The 21,764-nt window shown below is 37.9% G+C and overlaps 1 protein-coding gene and 1 non-coding gene across 6 annotated transcripts in view; one reads left to right on the top strand and one right to left on the bottom strand.

Annotated features, from left to right (window-relative positions):
• The window catches only part of PRR16 (proline rich 16), a 953,840-nt gene that overhangs the window by 814,443 nt on the left and 117,633 nt on the right, over positions 1–21,764 (bottom strand). The gene's annotated exons all lie outside the window — the stretch shown is intronic.
• LOC111556745 lies at positions 18,390–18,494 on the top strand. The gene has a single exon (XR_002736474.1). It is a non-coding gene; the product is annotated as a U6 spliceosomal RNA (small nuclear RNA).

Genomic DNA, 21,764 nt, shown 5'->3' with positions numbered 1-21,764 from the left:
AGCAGGAAAAGAAATTCTATGACACTAAAACAGTTCTGTATTCAAAGGCTCAATGGGAAAAAAAATTGGTCATAAAGATTAAACTTATAAAGGAATCTCAACAGACAACAGGAAATAAGGAAAATAAACCAAATGGAAATTCTAGAAATGAAAAGTACAATAACTGAGAATGAAAATTTCACTGGAGAAGTTTAATAGAAGATTCTGCAGGGCAGTAGAAAAGATCAATAAACTTGAGGTTCAGTCATTTGAAATTATCCAACTTGAAGGGCACAGAAAAAAACAGAATGAAACAAATTAACAAAGCCTCAATGGAACTCTGGAACAATATTAAAAGGTATTATCATACATGAAGCTTAGGGGGCCACAGGTGGTGAGAGAGGGGGTAGGGCAGAAAAGTACTAGAAGAAAAAGAGAACAATAATTTTCACAACTTCATGAAAAACACAATGATGTAAATGTAAAAAGGAAAATACAGAGAAACACTTACCTAGACATATCATAATCAAACTGATGAAAATCAAATATAAGTAGTGCTGAAATAATTTTCTAAATGGAGCCCCTGCCAACCAGGGTGTCACTGCAGCAAACCAAACCTCAGGTAACTTGAGTGTCCCCATAAACTCGCCGTTTGACCAGAAATGCAGAACATCCAGTCAGCCAATGCCTCCAAACACCAAGCCAAGAAGCTCTGGGCCTTCTCACCCAAACAAGGTGACCAGGGCCCCAGCCAATCAGACACCTTCTATTTGTGTCCTCCTTGTTCTTTACTCTTTGCCCTATGAAATCTTCCCATCTTCTGACCTGTTCTGCAGTTCTTTGAGAGGCCATTTCCTTCCTGAAGTGTTAACTAAAGTATGTTTTGTATCGCATCAATCATCTTCTTTAATCATTTTTTTTAACAGTTTGTGGCAATGAAGGATGGGATCTGAACTTGACTACTAACAGTCTATGGGACAAAAAGCCACACAGGTGAGGTGCCAGCTGAATGGTGTGAGTTCACGATTTCTCTACTTGATACCAAGGGCCATGGGTAAGTCACACGGGAATGTGAGCTCTGCTCTCTTGCATGCAGCTCTCCAATCCAAGTAAACTTTATATTTAAATATATCAATTTATTTACATATGTATTATTTATATATTGATATTAATATGGTTTAATTATAAGTATTTAAATATATAAAATATGTATCTTTCCAATTTACATATTTACATAAATATATAGTACAAATGCATAATAAATGTGTAAATATCTAAATAATATATAAATAAATACATATAACATATAAAACACAGATATATATTAAATGTTATTAAAATAAGCATATGAAAAGACATTATATATAAATTTATATTAAATATATAAACATCTAGTTCCTGGAAAGGCTCTGAGACCCTGAAAGGTTCCAGGGTAGCTACAGTGTCAGTTCACAAGAGGGAGCAGCCATTAGTAAACTCACAAAGTCTCCAGGTAAGTCCACAGCACAAAGTGCTGGGGGAACTTGGGAAATAAGACAAGAAATTCGGAAACTTTTGATCAATGGCACTACAAACCTAGGTAGGCACAAGTTGGACTATTAAAAGCCATTAGGGCATCTACCACTGTAATGTCCTCGTGAAAGAAATAACTGCGCTGTGGCTAACAGGAACCTCAGAAACCAAAGCCACAAAATTGGTGGGCATGGGTTAAGCACTTAGAAGTCGTCAGAGAGCTCATCACCTAACTCTAAGACCTCAGGGCGAGGGTAAGTCAGTCATGGAAGGGGTTAGATTGACATTAGGTCACCCACCAACCTCAAGAAAACTTCTGTGCAACAAGGTACACTGTAACACACCACAAAACCCCCAATTCACACCCCTGTTTAGTATCTATTTGGCTTCAAGAGATCCAAGGCCCAGGTAAACAACCGTGATCTTCCAGTTTCAAAGAAATGGGCACGTCACCTTCCGGCTCAAACACTTACTTTGTGTCTAAGAACTGTGGTCCCAGAAGCTCTAGATGTCTACAAAAATGGCAAAATCTTAATAAGACAACCTAGTACTACAAAGGCCATTATGAGGAATTTCCCAATTCGACAAGATTGTTCATTTAAGAAGTGTACCTGAGGGGCGCCTGGGTGGCTCAGTCGATAAAGCGTCCGACTTCGGCTCAGGTCATGATCTCGCAGTTATCAAGTTCGAGCCCCACGTCAGGCTCTGTGCTGACAGCTCAGAGGCTAGAGCCTCCTTCAGATTCTGTGCCTCCCTCTCTCTCTGCTCCTCTCCTAGCTGTGTTCTGTCTCTCTCGCTCTCTCAAAAATAATTAACACTAAAAACATGTTAAAAAAAAAAAAGTGCACCTGAAAGCAAGTGTTCCCAAATCAAACAAAGAAAACGGGGTACCTATTTTTTTTTTTAATTTATTTTTGGGACAGAGAGAGAGACAGAGCATGAACGGGGGAGGGGCAGAGAGAGAGGGAGACACAGAATCGGAAGCAGGCTCCGGGCTCCGAGCCATCAGCTCAGAGCCTGACGCGGGGCTCGAACTCATGGATCGCGAGATCATGACCTGGCTGAAGTCGGACGCTTAACCGACTGTGCCACCCAGGCGCCCCAACGGGGTACCTATTTTAACTGGTGTGCAGAAGCTACAAAAAGGCTTCAAAATTTCAAAACAGCATAACTGTTTCAGCTTAACTGAAAGATTGCAAAAAGTTAATGAAAAAGTAAAGACACAAGAGGTACCTCAAACAAGAATGTAAACTGACGTGACTCCTACTACTCCCCTCTATCCTCCTGTGCCTGAGAATTCAGAGTCTACTAATCCTTTGTCAGAATGGCCTTTCTGCTCTGAAGAGACCACAGGATCATAAACAAAAGTCCACCACATTAGTGGTCTTATCACTGCAATAGCTCCAAGGCCAGTAAACTCAAACACCTGGGTATCTCCTGCTGTAACCTCCTACACGTCCATAATCAAAACACTGGCCCAGAAATCAGTGTCTCATTTGTAATCAACTGGGACACTAGAAAAAAGATTGTCCTCAAAGGTTTTGTGCATATCTTCTGACACCAACTTGGATGTTCCCATAGCTACCATCAAAGAAGGGTCCCCATACAGGCCCCTCCCAGGGTTGATGGGACTCCAGTGTATTCTCCAGTAAACTGATGCCAGTTATTCCCTTAAAGAGCCAGGGGGAAACTAAAATCAAAAGTTAATAAAATGTCAAGGCACCTGGTTGGCTCAGCTCATAGAGCATGTGACTCTTGATCTTGGGATGGCTGAGTTCAAGACCCAGGTTGGGTATAGAGCTTACTTTAAAAAAAAAAAAAAAAAGTCACAGGGGCACCTGGGTGGCTAGTCAGTTGAGCATCTGACTTCAGCTCAGGTCATGATCTCATAGCTTGTGAGTTCAAGCCCCACATCAGGGCTGACAGCTCAGAGCCTAGAGCCTGCTTCAGATTCTGTTTCTCCCTCTCTCTCTGCCTCTGCCCCAGTCAATCAATCTCTCTCTCTCTCTCTCTCTCAAAGTAAATAATCAATTTTTAAAAAGTCACAATACCTTAAAAACATTTAATGAAAAGTCTGGCCAAATTTTGGTAGATACAAGGGTTACACTGTCTACTTTAAACCCCACTCACTCCAGAGGCTGCAGACAGGATCCTAGAAAAAAACTTGAAAAAGCTGGTAAGGGTGAGAATTCTCACCAGAGTTCGCTCTCCCAGATGTCTGTATTTCCCAGTAGCGAGAAGGTAAAATTTTACATTTACATCCCTTACTTACCAAATCCAGATCCCTGTAAGTTGGTTTTGGAGTACTCACTGCTTGTTGATCCTTTCTACTGCCTTCTCATTTGTCCCATGTTGTGTCCTGCCGACTTGGCATGGTCTTCCACTTGCCTGAGACATGCAGACTATCAGTTCTTACAAATGTGTGCGGTTCAACCATCAGGTTGGGAGCCCCAAAATAATGACTGAATGCATGAATCAGTTAATTCATTTATTAAAGCATGACAAGCTGCTTCTAACTATTGCATAATTGATACTTTCAAAAAGAGATGATTCTAAGTTACTGTCGAGCTTTTAAAAATTGAAATAAAGAAGGAACATGTAAAGAAATACATGAAGGATTTGCAATCTTTGAGTAAAAATCTGTTGTGCTTTCTTTATTTATTGCTCAAAGCCTTAAGGTGTTTGAAGAATAAATGAACTGCTTCTTTAAAAGTGTGAAATAAGTGTAACAAGAGCTAGGAGGTCACAGGCTTTGGGTCCTGTCGTTAGTCTTTCATTTCATAGATACTTTTGGATCTTGTTAAAAGGTTTTTTTTTATACAGAAACTCCATATTGGCACAAAACAATCTTATTATCACACTCTTTTTCAACTGAACCAACAGAAAAGTAGCATCAATCTTAAAACACTGAAGCCAGTAGTCCTTGGGCCTGACTGCATACTTCTATATGTTACAAGTGGGAAGACAAGACTGGGAAAGAGGAAGAAGAGACTCAAAGGGAGAAATTAAGTGCAACAGTTTGAAGAAATGATAAGGTAATTCAAACTTAGCTAGCATAGGTTTTACGTGCTCAAAAATATAATATTATATATTGTATATATAGATATAAAGCACGTATATACTAAACTCAGATTTATTTTATATATAATCATTTTCAAGTAAGATACTGGTGAACTGTATCCATATGCATTGAAGAAGAAGCAAGAAAGCATTGGTGAAAAAATACTGTATTATAAGAAAAACAGCATGGGCTTTAGCCATGGGTCTACCTAGGGTCTATATATTAGAAGTACATTTGGTGGGAAATAAGAAAATACCCATAAATTAATGGTGGGCTGCAAGTGATAATGGGATAATCAATAAAAAGATTTAATCATCTAGCCTACAAAAAAATATGGAGGTAGGCAATCTTTGATGGTAAGATATAAAGATAGAGAGACCTTCTATGGATGGTAGGATATAAAGATAGAGAGAAGGTCTCTAGAGAGAGGTCTCTAGAGAGAGACCTTCTATCTTTATGTCCTACCATCCTTTCAAGAATTTGCTTCTCCCATCATAGTTGTAAAGTAGCTGCTAAGTCCCAGGAATTGAGCCCATGTTCACTACAAAATATAAGAGGGAATGGGAAGGCATCAGATGCGTATGTTCCTCTCAGTAATTTTCAGAACTCCCAAAGAGAGTTCTGCTGAAGTTTCATTGGCATCAAGTGTCATATGCCCACTCCTGGCTGCTGCAGGGACTGGGTATCAAGCTGTATTAGACTTTCACGTAGAGGCAGAAAGGACTGAGGTAATCAGGGATAAGTCATTTGGTTTTCTGACCAAGTGTCAGCTACAAGTAGAACACCTTCACCTTCACTATGGATCCATTAACATCCCAAACCTCTATCTCCACACATGGAAAGTATCTTCCTCTCCACTGTGTTGGGACACTTAAATAATAAAATACATGAAAGCATTTAGAATAATGTTTGGGACATTCAACACTCAAGACATAGAACTGTTCCCTCTTTTCAGGACTAAAGTTCCTCCTGTTACTTATTAGCACAGTAATAGACTTATTTATTAGAATTTCTTCTTTTTCTAACTTAAAAAATAAAGAACCACTTCACATATCATTACAGTTTGAAACCCAAACTAAATGAACCCCACTGGACAATTACAGCTCAGACTCTTGTGTGTCTGGAGTGGGTACAGCTACTTTCATAATGTGGCCTTGAACAGGTTTACTACACATTTTTTCTTTTAATTTTTCTTTTTCACATTTTTTTTATTTTTCATTCCTGCCCCTCAATACCCCCTCAAATCTCAATACCCCATTATTAGGACCAAATTTAAGCACGCATCTATTGATTAGGACTCCCAACTATATGTGACAGAAAGGAATCCAATTTAAACTGGCTTAAATAATTTAAGGTTAAAAAAAAAAAAGGCTTAATGACTCATGCAACTGAAAATTCCAAGGGGATATCACCTTCAAATAACGTGGTGTAATCTATCTCCTGTGTCTATGTCTCTGTTACTAGTCTCAACAGCCTCTCAAAGAAATGGCAAAGTGGCTCCTAGCATCTCTAGGTCTGCATCCCAGCGACACACGAAGCCCACAAAATGAGAAAGCATCTGATTCCCAATATTCCAGCACAACTTTCATAATTATACTGACTCAGGACATACATTTTTGGGTTAAGATCACAGACTCTACAACCTGTGGTTTATGTCATGACTCAGGGCTTAGTACTTGTGTCTCTCTGATCAATTTGTTTAACTTCTGTGAGCTTTAATCTTGTCCCCTGTAAAACAGTACTTACTTCCTGAATCAACTGGGGGACAAATGATTTGGATTATTTGTGGGATTAAATTAGTTAATATATCGGGGGCACCTGGGGGGCTCAGTCAGTTAAGCGTCCAACTTCAGCTCAGATCGTGATCTTGAGATTCATGAGTTCGAGCCCTGCATCAGTCTCTGTGCTGACTGTCCGAGCCTGGAGCCTGCTTCAGATTCAGTGTCTCCCTCTCTCTGCCCTCCCCTGCTTGCACTCTGTCTCTCTTTTTCTCAAAATAAATAAAAACATTTAAAAAACTAGTTAATAAATCTAAAGTACTTACAGTAGTGTTATCTAAGTATTAGTTTCTGATGTTGTCTCTAAAACAGTTTGTATCTCTAGAAGAATGAGAGTAAAATACATTGAGTGCCATATCTACCCTGGGGTAGATGTGGTTTACTATAGTCAAAAAAGTTTCTATGTGGCCTTGAAAAAACTCATAGATCTCTGCAATAATTTCAGTAACTGTTCTTCAAAACAAAGCCAAATTTTGTACTTCAAAGAGGGCTTTGGCAAGTGCATACATATCTACTTCTATATTAATGTATTAAAGGGTACCATTAGGGGTCATTAGCCATTAAACAGAAACAAGAAGGAGCCATTTTAGACTCTTGAGCAAAGACAATCCAGAAAAACATGATTTCAAGTTCATGAAGAACATTGGATTCCTTTGACTAATTCTACAGAATTTATGATCATAGCCATAAGTCACATTCTATATCAGAACCACGAAAGATAGTGCTCCTTTCATTCAGACATATTTCAGAAATGGCTTCATTACTATTTCCTAATACAACAAGAATCTGTATTTGCAGTGTTGATCCTTGGACATTAGTAGCAATGGACTCAAGTTGCATGTTTTCTAAAGAGGCAGTCAGTAATTCCTCAAATCTGCATCTGTCTCCCAGCTGCTTCCCCAACCACACTAAACACACACACACACACACACACACACACACACACACAAGCACACACACCAGCAAGCACGGAGGACAAAAATGTTTTTCGGGTTTTTTTCTAAATAATATATGTAGGTTATGCATATGTGATTTATAGTAAATACTCAATAACTACTTAAGCCGAATGATCTTGTTTACTGGATGGACTCTATAGTCTGTAATCTTTGTAAATGGTGAATATGTTAAACGGAGTTTTATATTAGGGTTTCACTGGGTGCTCATGTTTGGCTGGGGGGTATCATATATAGAGATGCTCTGTGTGTAGTACATGGTGTGGGCTGGCAGTATTGTTCTTAAGGTAGAAGACTGTGTGTTACGGTAAGTTATCTGAAAAGTGGAGGTATGGTATGTGAGTAGTGTTTGTGCATGGGGGTGATAGTAAAAAAAAAAAAAAATTAATGGAGTACAACCTATTGGCTGCCCAATCAGAATGAACCAATGAGAAAATGAAGGAACAAAAGCCATAAACAATCTATGCAGCAGTTTAGTATCAATCATGTATATTCTTGCACATATCTCATGTTAGGCCTACAATAAGAATTCAGTTTACTGGCATTCAATAAATTGGCATTTATTGAGGGTCTCCCACATGTTGGGCCCCATTTTGATACTAGGTTATGGGAAAACAAGCATCTGCTTTGGGGTGTACAGTCCCATATGGCTTACAAAGATGTATGCCCCAATCTGTTCTCCCCTCTCCTTGGCAAAAAGTCAGGTCAGCGTGTGATCCCATAACTCACAGGCAAGTCCCGCAGTTAATAAGTTTAGACACATAGGATTATTTACTTTTTGTTCATTTGTCTTTGCTTGCATCTCCAAATTGTCTAACATATTGTTATTTTCAGTTTATTTCCGTCTCTTCCCTTTAGGATACAGTAAGGTGTACTTAGAGAAATATACATGTAAATGAAAAAATAAGAAGCCTTACAATCAGATTTCACCCTCCTTTCTCAACTGGAGCTATGCTTCTATATTCGGCCAAGTTTTATCAAAAATGGTAAGTTTGGGTTGTTATTTAAGTTTTATGAGGATGGAAATCCTTCCCTGTTTTTTAGATTTTATATTGAAGAGTTTGGTTTCAGGAAGGGAGCTAATCACACCTAAGGCTTTCAAAGAACAGAGAAATTTTTAAGTACTTTGGAACTCCTACTCAACATGCAGTCAACACAATTTGACCCTGAGGACACAGTCTTCTTCAAGAGTGTGTATGATAACAGAACCATTTTAAGGATCTAGTGTTTATAGCTGTTTGTAGTCAGAATACCATCACTTCCCTTTCCTCTGGCAAAAAAATTAGGGAACTTCAGTAGCATTCATTTGACTTCTTGAGTATATCACAAGCTGTGGTTTTGAGAGCAATGAGTAGCCCATCTATAGGTTTTCATCCCTGCATGGAGTTTTTTGGTTTGTTTCCCCACAACAGCATTCTGAACAGGCTCTCTTATTTTTACAACCAAATGTCCAACTAAACTGTGTGAAATAAATTCTGAGTATGTGAGAAAGTCAAAAGTAGGGTGTTGGCTTAATCACGAGATGGATCAGAAAATACTTCAGAGTAAGGGAAAGACATGAAGTTGACCACAAAGCAGGGAAGAATTCACACAAGTGAAACATGTAAGGGAAGAGACTCCTATAGAGTAAACAGCACATGAAATGTGTAAAGGTAAAATGCTAAAGCTATGTGAAGAGAGTAGCAAAGTGTGGCCCAATTTCATCAGCAGTTGCTGAAGAACTAATGGATAAACTAAGCACAAAAGGACAAACCCATCAAACTGGCAAACCCATCAAAGGGCACCAAAGACTGTGAGCCATTTTAGGCTCGTGGGCAGGGAGAGAATCTTAGCAAAGGTGCTTTAGTCCAGGAGACCCTGCAAGATAAATCAGAGGTAATGAAGCAGAAAACAGGAGCTTCCTTAAGAAACAAACTAGGTAATAATGACATCAAGCCCTTGATGAATTCAACAAAACCTGAAATCAAATGCTGATCTCACTGTAGTTCATCAAGGCAACAGTGACAGTGCTGACTGTAGCTTTTATTCTGCAAATGTGGCAAAATACCTCAGTTGTGAAATCTTTTCTTCAACCACATTTTTTTTTTCAAATAATGATTGGCTTCAGTTTATCTTTCAATTGGGTGGTTGTCTCTCCCCTTTCATCTTACCACAAGCTCAAAACCAAATAGGTTATAATGATAGCTTCACAGCAATGGTGGAGAGGAAGTACATTCTGTAAATGGGAGAATTTCACAGATCCTGGAGCCCTTGGTCTTTGATGGGGTATCAGGCAACAATGGGGATAAAACTTTGTAAGCAATGGCAATCAGATTTCTCTGTAACAAAACAGAGCAAATCTTGTATATTTTTCTAGTAGACATTGGGTCCCAAGGCAGATATTCAACTCAAGTTATCAGAAAAAGAAATATCTTAGAAAGATATGTGAAATTTCATGGAAGTCTGAAAAAAGTAATAAGGTACCACCAGTTCACAAAAGCTAAAAGTTCTTTTAATTTCCTCCAGGGCTATCTGATTCTGCATCTCTGTTTTCCTCTGAGCAGCTATTATCTCCTCACTGTCTATGCACTTTCTTCCTAGGCTCCCGTGGGGTGCTTCTGCCCCTTTCCAACACTATATGAGACATAACTTTAGTTTTCCATTTTGCTGAATTTGGTCAGGTGGCATGGACCTTTTTGATTCCAGTGCCTACTACCTTCTATTCCTTCTTATCTCATTTTTTAAAATTATTTATTTCAAAAATCTCATTTTAAAAATAATAGCTCTAGGATTGCCTGGGTGGCTCAAATGGTTAAGCGTCCGACTTCAGCTCGGGTCATGATCTCACAGTCGTGAATTCAAGCCCTGCTTTGAGCTCTGTGCTGACAGCTCAGAGCCTGGAACCTGCTTGGAATTCTGGGTCTCCCTCTCTCTGCCCCTCCTCAACTCACACTCTGTCTCTGTCAAAAATAAATAAACATTAAAAAATTAAAAAAATAATAATATCTCTAGAAGTAATTTTTTCTCACTGTGGAAAAGAAAATCACATAGGATAGACACATCAGAGGAAAAAGGGACAAAGTCACCTGAAATGATGAGGTAATTCACGTTAAACAATTTGATGGCAGTACTAGGAGTTTGCGAGGGCCTGCCATAACAACACAGTACAGACCAGGTGACTTGAAGAGCAGAAATTCGTTTCTCAGGGTTCTGGAAGCTGAATTCCGAGATCAAGATATTGGTAGGTTAGGTTTCTTCCAAGGCCTCTGAGGCTTGCAGATGGCTACCCCCTTGCTGGGGCTTCACATGGCCCTTTGTGCACACAAACCCCTGATATCATCTTCTCTTCTTGGATCAGGGCCCGACACTTGTGAGCTCATTTAACCTTACTCACCTCCCTAAAGACTCTATTACCAAACACAGTCACACGGGAGTTAGGGCTTCCCCTGTGAATTTTGGGAAGTTAAATTTAAGCCATAATAATGACCATGTTTTATTTTTTATTTATTTTTATATATTTGTTTTGGGAGAGAGCAAGTAGGAGAGAGGCAGAGAAAGAGGGAGAGAGAGAGAACACAGGGCATTGAGCACTATGTGGGGCTCAGTCCCACAAATTGTGGGATCATGACCTGAGCTGAGATCAAGAGTCAGACACCCAAATGACTGAGCCACCCAGGCACTCCATAGTGACCATATTTTAAAACATCTCCCCTTTCTCACATGTACACACATTTTTACACATACATAGGTATAACTTTTGTATGAATTGAATCCTATATCATGTCCTTTATTTAATCTGGGAACTTCCTGTTTCTTATAGTCTTATTTTGGCCTCTCCCTTCTTTCCTTTGCCTGAACAACACATATCAAATAACCAACACAAATAACCCTATGTGTTTATTTCCATATTATTCTATGCATAGAAAATAAAATCAAAGGGCTCTTTGACACTTTATTTTTAATGTGATCATGTTTTATATACATTTCTGCAATTTCCATTCCTTAGATAACAATACATCATGGAAATTTATGCTGGTCAATGGGTAAAGCTCTAACCCACTCCTTATAACAAATGCATAACATTCTGTGCAATAAATGTACCACAGTTTATTCAATCATTCTCCTCCTTAGGTGACATTAATTTCATTTTCAATTTGTTGTCATTGCCAACTGCATAGCAGTTGCACACATATGCACAAGTCCCTAATATTCTAATTTATTTAGAATAGAGTCACAAGAGCTTTATTGCTGGGTCAAAGTTTATGTGTATATTTAAATTTTCTAGATCTCACTAAATTGCTCACTTAAAAGGATGTAATAACTCATATTTCTACTAAAATTACATGAGTATACACTTTTCTCCAGCATCCATGCCAGCAAAAGGAATTATCACTAATTTAACTACCTGCCAATCTCATGGAGGTGAAATGAATGCTCACTGTTACTTACATTTTCATTTTTCCAAACACAGTGAGACTGAGTGGAAGTTTACCAGCCATGGTCTTCACCATAAACTGGATTTTTTAAAAATATTCATTGTTCATTTTTTTCATGGGATTATTTATCTTTTAGTTTCCACCCTTTTATATTTTGCACTTTATTGATATTGTCCATTCACCTCTCATATTATGATAGGGTATTTCCCAATATATTCCTTAAGTTTTCACATTGTTTATGATATCTTTGGCATGCAAAAAAATACACATGCAATGTGTGCAGTCACATATATCTATCTTTTCCTTTACAGCTTCCAAATTGCCAGCCTTTATAAAAGTTCTCCTCATATATTCAGTTACAACACATTGTCTTTTCTCCTGTCTTCCTCAATGAACAAAACCAAACCAGACTCAAAATATGCGTCTCTTACCTCCATAATCTCAAGTATTTCACACAGAGAAATTTGGCTCCCCTATCAACGCTCAGCCCTCTCACAAGATCAGGAAGCCCTGTGTCTAAACACTCACTCAAGACATCCAGGTATTTACCTGGGAGTTATTTTGCTACTTAGATAATATTTTCAAACATATTATTTTATTTCTGAGTTTTCCTGATAAAAAATATTACTGAGTGTTAACTTTATTAAAGACCGTTGGACAAATAATTCAAAATACATTTTGGCTTAATAAATAACCCTGGGGATTATTAATAACCAAGTGAAATTGTTTTCTGTTATATGGAAATATTCTAAATGCCTTTTCAAATTGCAGTTCAAATATCTCCAACACAATGTCCCCTTAGAAGGGCCCCATAAATGTCTATGGTCACCACCTGCGAGAACAGGAAGCATGGTGGAAAAGAAGTTTTACTAGAAAGGGGCAGTGATCTCAGTCAAATGCACTTAAAATAGCCAACTATTTCAAACTCCACAAAAGCATATGAACATCTGAATCACTCCTACAGCATCTCCAATGTAAGCTTACACGTCTCTGGCTTCATAGTAAACCATGCTTTGGTGATCCACCACATGGTTTCTTTCTATTCTAAGGGAATACAAACTCTCCACCAGAATAATTAATTACCCTAGAACAACACCTCTGGAACAGACTGCTGCTACTGTGACCTCCTCTGCCCGTGGAGTCCAGAAACCTATGATCCAGGTGTCCTCCTGTCCTAAACCTTCCCCTACAATCACTGTCTGGGAGGTTTCTTCTCTTCACAGATCTATCTCAGCACCAGCCATGGAAGTTGATGCATTTCTTTTGAGTTTTTATGAGAGATTTTTTTTTTCTTCTGAGTGTGGCGAGCCATGTATCTTCAACCTCCATCTGGGAAGAATAACAGATGTTCTGCATAAAATTGATCAGGTCCTAAAGGTGCATGTGTGCCCAAAGATAGATGCATGTGTGTCCAAAAATAAGCACTGAAGTTGTGTCCAGCAGAGAATGAATGAATACTGCTCCTCAGCAAACTCAGCCTTCACTATCCTTTTCCCCTTAGGAAGCTGAATCTGCCTGCTTCCAGAGTCTCTATATGTCAGGCTCTTTCTTCGATGGCTGCTGGTTTGTCAATGCCTTAAAATTCATACTCTCCTGAACTATCTTACTCTCCTGAAATGGCAGGTATAGATTTGGAGCCTGCCCTGACTCTGTGGCACAAATGCCCTGGTGGATTTCCAGGTGGGAAAAGACCAAACTGAAGCAAATGTCCATGGTCATCAATCAGCTGGGAGCACTGCTCCCAGCTCTCTCTGACCTGCCTGGTGAAATATCTGTGTTTTCCTCTAGTCGAAGATCAGAACCCCAAATGCCTACAGGAACCTGACAGAGTAATATAAATGAAAGACTCTGGTGAGGTGTAAAAAAAAATCAAAAACAACCATCAGAAGTACTTTCAGTCAAGTATTTAGAAATGTATTGGTAAACTAGCTCTCTGGAAACAAAACAAAACAAAACAAAAACCTGATTTCTGGTGTTTTCCATTTTATGTGCTATAAATATTCCTACCATTGCCTCCTTCAAGTTACTAATGGTTAACAACTAGGTCAAGACATCATGCTAAGTGACACAAGTCGGTAGAGGACAATTACTGCATGAGGCAACTTACATGAGGTATCTAAAAAGTCAAACTCATAGAAAGAGAGTAAAATGCTGGTTTCCAGGGACTGAAAGAAGGTGGAAATGGAGAGCTATCCTGGTCAACAGGTATAAAGTTTCAGTTATGCAAGATGAGTAAGTTCCAGAGATCTGCTGTACAGCATTATGCTCATAATCAATAATACTATATTGTACACTTGAAAAATATGTTAAGAGGGTAGATCTCATTTTAAGTATTCTTACTACAATTTTTAAAAATCCTGAATATTTAAAAATTGATCCTCAAGAGACAGCATAAACTGACTCTAGCACACCGCTGAAAATACGGCTTTAGCACATGAAATAATATACGATATACATACAACCTTAGATTATATTGTCAAATCTAAATTTTAAAAACTAAATGTTAGGGGGTAGGTCCCTGGGTGGCTCAGTCAGTTGAGCATCCAACTTTGATTCCTGTCATGATCTCAAGGTTCGGGAGTTCAAGCTCCACATCAGGCTCTGAGCTGACAGTGCAGAGCCTGCTTGGGATTCTCTCCCTCCCTCCCTCTCTCTTTGCCCCTCATTCATTCATTCTCTCTCTCTCTCTCTCTCTCTCTCTCTCTCTCTCTCTCTCTCTCTTCCTCTATCAAAAATAAACATATAACATTTAAAAACAAAAACTAAATGTTAGAAAGTTTAAAAATTGTTAATCAATTATTTTTGGTTATTGGGTATTGTTGCCTATGTATCTGAAAAACAAAATCTGTAATTTTTGTGGGCTAACATGGTGACAGCTAGTTTTGTATTTCACAATGTGATACACAGCACACAACTTATTCTTAAATCCTTTAAATGGCACAATATTTAACTTCACTCAGTTTCGTAACAAAAAACTATGTCTGTTTACACATACACTTCAAAACTTGAATATATTATTTGCACAATGGTCTTAATATTTAGGTAACATCTCTTAAAAATTTATAAAATGCTTAAATTCAGTTTCAGCATCAAATTTCACTGTAGTTCAACAACTTCAATTCACATGTTCGTTTCTCCCCAATACTGTAAATTGAACCAGTCTAACTGAATAATGTGGTTCATTTTTATAAGCATGGACATCAGGGAACATTTGGGGGACTCTATACTTCAACTTCTAAATTTTGCATATGTATTGTAGGTTATTGCTTTAATTTCTGATTACTGGCAGCATGAGAAAGGGGGCAAAACTCTTTGTTGTAAAATGATTTTCCCAATGATACTTTTATTAGGAATATATAAATTATGTCTTTTTTAATTAATAAACTTTATTCACTAGGTAATTTTTAAGTTCACAGCAACACTGAGAGGAAAGTACAAAGTTTCCCATATACCTCCTTTCCCCATGCCCACAATTTCTCCAACTACTGGCATCCTTCACTGTAATATACATGTATTACAAATGATGAACTGCTTGGGGCACCTGGGTGGCTCAGTCAGTTAAGCGTCCGACTTTGGCTCAGGTCACGATCTCTCGGTTTGTGAGTTCAAGCCCTGCGTCGGGCTCTGTGCTGACAGCTCAGAGCCTGGAGCCTGCTCCAGATTCTGTGTCTCCCTCTCTCTCTGCCCCTCCCCTGCTAACCGTCTGTCTCTCTCTGTCTCTGAATAATAAATAAATGTTAAAAAAAAAAAAAAAGAACTTATTGGATACATTTCATATGTTTTTGAGTAACAAATTTTGAATACTCTTTCAGAAAATCATTAAACCTACGGAGATGGGATTTAATATAAAACTAAAAGCCCAAGTCTTCAATCTTCAGTGTAAACTTAAGGCAAGGATGTACATGCCCCAAGATGACAATGACCAAGTCCATTTCTCCAATAGTGGCTTTCCTGACCACAACATGGATAAATTATGACTGTGAGGTTTAACAGTAAATTCACAGGCAAAGGTGCTAAAATGTCTGTCTTTTTTTTTTAATGTTTATTTATTTTTGAGAGAGAGAGAGAAGGGGAAAGAGTGCAAACGGGGAAGGGGCAGAGAGAGGGAGAGAGAATCCCAAGTGCTATCAGCATAGAGCCCAACACACAGGGCTCAATCCTAGAAACAGTGAAACAGTGAAATAGTGAAATCAAGACCTGTGCTGAAATCACAAGTGGGATGCTTAACTGACTGACCCACCCAGGTGTCCCTAAAATGTCTATGCCTTGAGCATAAGGACTCGCTACAATTTATAGTGTTAATTACCATGCCCATGATATGTTCTAATTTTCAACCCAAAAATATTTGTTACATATTGCAAAAATCAACTCAGTTCTTTGTGCTTTCACAATGTTACTATGTTAGAGTGAAGTTTTGAATTAAGTCAGGTGTTATCACTAATTATAGGAAAACTGTATCTAACAGGCTTGCTAATTTTGCAGCTTTTTCTGTACAAAGAAATAACAAATCTGTGCTTCTGGAAGTTATATAGGTTTCAAGGTACAAAAGTATTTTGTTCACATCAAAATTCTCATTTCAAAAATCATGGCTAAAGTAGAGATGTAATATAAATATAGATGCAGATACTCACAAGATGAAATAATCAATAAGAACCACAACAAACTATCTAACTCTTTTATGCTATTTGTCATATAGATCTCTTCCTTAGTGAACAATTTCTGGTTAGACTTATAAATTATTTTACTAGCTACAACACATAACTTCTGCTCTACTAACAATCTGTATAAAATCAAAATCTATAAAACAACTTGATGCCTAATTTTTCAGTGAATCTGTGACTTCCAATTCTGCCCAAAATGAATTTTAAAAAACCCTGAATTTACAGTATCAACTAAAAAGATAGGAACCTGAAGAAAATATTTGAAACAAAGGTTTTAAAGACATTGGACACTGGGCTATGAAGGCGACCTGAGAAACAAGATTCTGTCTGTGATTGTCCCAATTGATTTCCTTGAGAGACTTTTCAAGCTGAAGCACAGGCAAGGGAACCTGGGGGTGAGCCCAGTACATTCCCTGAGATGAGGAGACATGTCTGATAGACCAGGAAAACAGACACAAAATTTCACAGGGCAGAGTATCAAAAGAGAAGAGATAAGCACGAGAAAACTCCAGAGAATTGCATGAAGATTCCATTCAGTATTAAGCAGAGTTTGCATGGAATGAAACTACCAGATGATGGTGGGGGAGGAGAGGGAAGCCAACAGAGAGATTAGAGAAAAAGAATAGACACTCAGAAAGGACTGAGAATAATACTGGTTATCAAGAGCCAGACTACAAACCCTCATAATTCCTGGGGGCATTGGGTAGAAGATTTAGAATGGTCTTGCCTCAGAAGTAGAAAATAATTATCCCTAGGCTAAATGCTACTCTAGTACTGACTAATAAATACCAAAAACAAAATGTGAAAGGATCAAACTGTATCCAAATAATTTATAACCACATTCCATAACAAAATTCGACTAGAAGAAACATAAAATTTTCAAGCACCCACCAAGGTGAAACATCGCATGTCTGGCATCCAATCAAAAATTAGCGGGCAATAAAAAAAAAAAAATTTTAAAAAAAAAAAAAAGGGGGCGCCTGGGTGGCACAGTCGGTTAAGCGTCCGACTTCAGCCAGGTCACGATCTCGCGGTCCGTGAGTTCGAGCCCCGCGTCGGGCTCTGGGCTGATGGCTCAGAGCCTGGAGCCTGTTTCTGATTCTGTGTCTCCCTCTCTCTCTGCCCCTCCCCCGTTCATGCTCTGTCTCTCTCTGTCCCAAAAATAAATAAACGTTGAAAAAAAAAAATTTTTTTAAAAAAAAAAAAGGGGGCGCCTGGGTGGCGCAGTCGGTTAAGCGTCCGACTTCAGCCAGGTCACGATCTCGCGGTCCGTGAGTTCGAGCCCCGCGTCGGGCTCTGGGCTGATGGCTCAGAGCCTGGAGCCTGTTTCCGATTCTGTGTCTCCCTCTCTCTCTGCCCCTCCCCCGTTCATGCTCTGTCTCTCTCTGTCCCAAAAATAAATAAACGTTGAAAAAAAAAATTTTATAAAAAAAAAAAAAATTAGCGGGCATTAAATAAGGGCAAAAATAACTATATACAATGAGAAGAAAAATTGATAAATCAAAAGACTCAGTGCTAACACAGAGGATGGAATGAGCAGACAAGAACATTAAAATGAATATTATAATTGCATTCCATGTGTTCAAAAAACCATAAGATTGAACATGCTAAGTAAAATCTTGAAGATATAAAAAAGATCATACTGAATTTATGATTAAAACTACAATGAGTTAGGGTGCCTGGGTGGCTCAGTCAGTTGAACATCCGACTTCAGCTCAGGTTCTGATCTCGCAGTTCATGAGTTCGAGCCCACGTTGGGCTCTGTAACTGACAGCTCAGAGCTTGGAGCCTGCTTCAGATTCTGAGTCTCCCTCTCTGTGTCCCTCCCCCGCTCGTGTTCTCTCTCTCTCTCTCTCTCTCTCAAAAATAAACATTTAAAAAAAATTTTTTTAACTACAATGAGATTAATGAGATCAGATAAAACTACGACATCTGAGAGTAAATATACACTTGATAAGATTAATAGCAGATTACACATTGCAGAAGAAAATATCACTGAACTTGAAAATGCAGCAATGTAAACGATCTCACTGCTCACTCTGGCAGCACCTGCACTAAAACTGGAACAACAGAGAGAAGATTAGCATAACCCCTGCACAAGGATGACACAAATTTGTGAAGTATTCCATATTTTTAAAAACATTCATAAGTACAAGGGCACCTTGGTGCCTCAGTCAGTTAAGCCTCTAATTCTTGATCTCAGCTCGGGTCACAATCTCAGTTTCAGGAATTTGAACCCCACATCGGGCTCTGTGCCGACAGCGTTGAGCCTGCCTGGGATTCTTTCTCTCCTCTCTCTCTGCCCCTCCCCTACTGGTGCTGTATGCGCCCCCCTCTCAAAATAAATAAACATTAAACAAAATTTTTTTTAAAGATTCATAAATACCGAGTACAAGCTGGTAGACGCCAGAGGGAAATGAGTGGGGAGGGGGGATAAATGAAATACGTGAGGGGGATCAAGAGGTACAATCTATCAGTTATAAAATAGTCATGGAGATGAAACATAAAACACAAGGAATATAATCAAATCACTGTAATAACATTGTACGGTGACAGATGGCAACTGCACTTACCATGGTGAACAACGTGTAATGTACAGAATTGTCAAATTACTGTGTTGTATACATGAAACTAATATAACATTGTAAGTCAACATTGTATTCTTCAGTTAGAAAAATAACATTAAAAAATAATCCCAAATGAAACTGAGAAAAAAAATGTTTTAAAAGACTTAAAAACAAAAATGAACACAGCATCACTGACCTGTGGGACAATATTAACTGGCACAATATAGGTGCAATTAGAGTCTTCAAAGAAGGGGAAAAGAGGACAAAAAACATATCTGAAGAAATAATGGCTTAAAAATCTCCAAATTTGACAATAATAAAGATGTAAAGCTTAACAAAAACTAAGCACAAGAAACATGAAGAAAACTACAAAAGAATGCATCATGATCTAACTGCTCAGTAACAGTGATGTAGAGAAAGTTTTAAAAACACTAGGAGAGGGGCACCTGGGTGATTCAGTCAGTTAAACATCTGACCTCAGCTCAGGTCATGATCTCGCAGTTCACGGGTTTGAGCCCCCCGTCAGGCTCTGTGTTGACAGCTCAGAGTCTGGATCCTGCTTCGGATTCTGTCTCTCCCTTTCTCTGTATCCCTTCCCCGCTCACACTCTGTCTCTCTCTCTCTCAAAAATAAATAAACATTAAGAAAAAAAATTTTTTAAAGCACCAGGAGAAAAAGACACATTACACAGAGAAGAACAAAGTACGACAGATTTCATATCAGTGACAATGCAATATCTCTAAATTATTTCAATAAATACTTTCAAGCATTTTCGTACTGTCAATCCAGGATTCTATGCCCAAACTATCTCTCAAAAATGAGATAAAATAAATATCTTTTTCATTCAGACACATAAGAACTGAAACAATTCATTTGCAACAGACTTGCACTGTAACAAATGTTAAATGAAGCCCTCCAAGCACTGGAAAATTTTATCAGATGAATATGTATAATTACATAAAAGAATGTAAACATACAAGAAATGGTAATTTTGTGAGCCTATATAACATTTTTCCCACAATTATCTAAATATTTTAAAAGAAAATGATTAAAAAAAAAGAATGTAGCAAGGAATTTACAGCATTTATATATCAATGAAATGTATGACAACAATATCACAAATGCCAAAAGGGAAAAATACTATTGCAACATTCTTATACCAAATGTGAAATGACATAACTATTGCCTGAAGGCAGACTATGATACGTTCTAGAGGTGTGTAAAAACAATAATGCAACTTTTGTAATAGTACAGTATAGAATTACATTATCAAGACAACAAAGGAGATAAAATAGGGCCATTAAAATTATTAATTAGTCAAACAAAAAGGCAAAAAAAAAAGAAAGAGCTGACCAGTGGGGGAGAAAAGACAGGAAAAATGAAAAACAAATAACAAGCAGCAAGGTGGCAGATTTAAATCTCATTATATCAAAAAATCATATTAAATATAATTGGCATGTGACCCAAATTAAAAGATTTATAATTAGATAAACAGCAAGATTCAACCACAGCCACCTATGAGAACCTCACTTCAAATATCAAGACAGAGTAGTTTATAAAATTCAAACAATGCAAAAAGGTACACCACAGTAATACTGGTAACAAGAAAGTTGGCATGGCTATAGCAACAACAGACAAAGTAAATTTCAGAGCAAAATATTTCACCAGGGATAATGAAGGTCTTTTCATCATAATAAAGGTGTCAGGTCATCAAGCAGACCTAATAACGGAGTTTCAAAATTCTTAAAACAGAAACAGACCAAACACCAAGGAGAAACAGGCAAAGCTACAAAATTATATTGAGATATTTCATATTTCAACTTTCTTTTCTCAAAAACTGACAGAAAACACATACAAATTCAGTAAGTATACAGAAGAGTTGGAAAGCACTATCAATCAGTTTAACTTACATCTCATCCAGTAAGGGAAGAATACACATTCCTTTTTTTTTTTTTTTTTTTCTTTTTGGGAGAGAGAGACAGAAAAAGAGAGAGAGAGAGCATTTGAGTAGGGGGGGAGCGAGAGGGAGAATCCCAAGCAGGCTCCATGCTCAGCACAGAGCCCCACATGGGGGGTCAATCCTATGACCCTGGGATAATGACCTGAGCAGAGATCAAGAGTGACATTTAACCGAATGAACCACCCAGGTGTCCCCCTGAGAAGAATACACATTCTATTCAGCTTCACATGAAACAGTAAGCAAGAGAGATCATACTCTTGGAGATAAAACAAGTTTGAATAAATTGTAAATGATCAGAGTCATACAAAATATGTTCTCGGACCCCAATGCAATTGAGTAAGACAAGAGTAGAAGAACTATACCTGGAAAACACCAAATATGGGGAAATTAAACAACATGTACCTAAATAATCCCCACATCAAAGAAGAAATTAAAGAGGACAAGAGAAATGAAAAGAGATTGCATTTTTTCCCTAATTTTATTGAAATAAAATGGTCATACAGCACTGTGTAAGTTTAAGTATACAGCATAATAATTTGATGAAAAGGTTTTTTTGAATTGTAGGAAAATAGAAATGTGGTACATAATTTGTGAGATGCCACTGATTAGAGAGAAATGCACAGGACTAAATGCCTACATTACGACAAATAAAGATGATAAAATGGTGACATCAACTTCTACCTTAGAAATTAAAAAAACAAAAACAACAACAACAACAACCCAGAACAAATAAACCCAAATTAGGAAAAAGAAAGAAAATGATAAAGATCAGAATGGAAATCAATAAAAAAAAAATTAGAGCCATAGGAAAAAATCAATAAAATGAAGAATTGGTTTTGAGAAGATGAAAAAAATTTACAAGCTTAGGACTGAACTGA

This window comes from Felis catus, chromosome A1, assembly GCF_018350175.1.
Source record: "Felis catus isolate Fca126 chromosome A1, F.catus_Fca126_mat1.0, whole genome shotgun sequence".
Classification (NCBI taxonomy): Eukaryota; Metazoa; Chordata; class Mammalia; order Carnivora; family Felidae; genus Felis; species Felis catus.
This window is presented reverse-complemented; position numbering and strand designations above follow the sequence as displayed.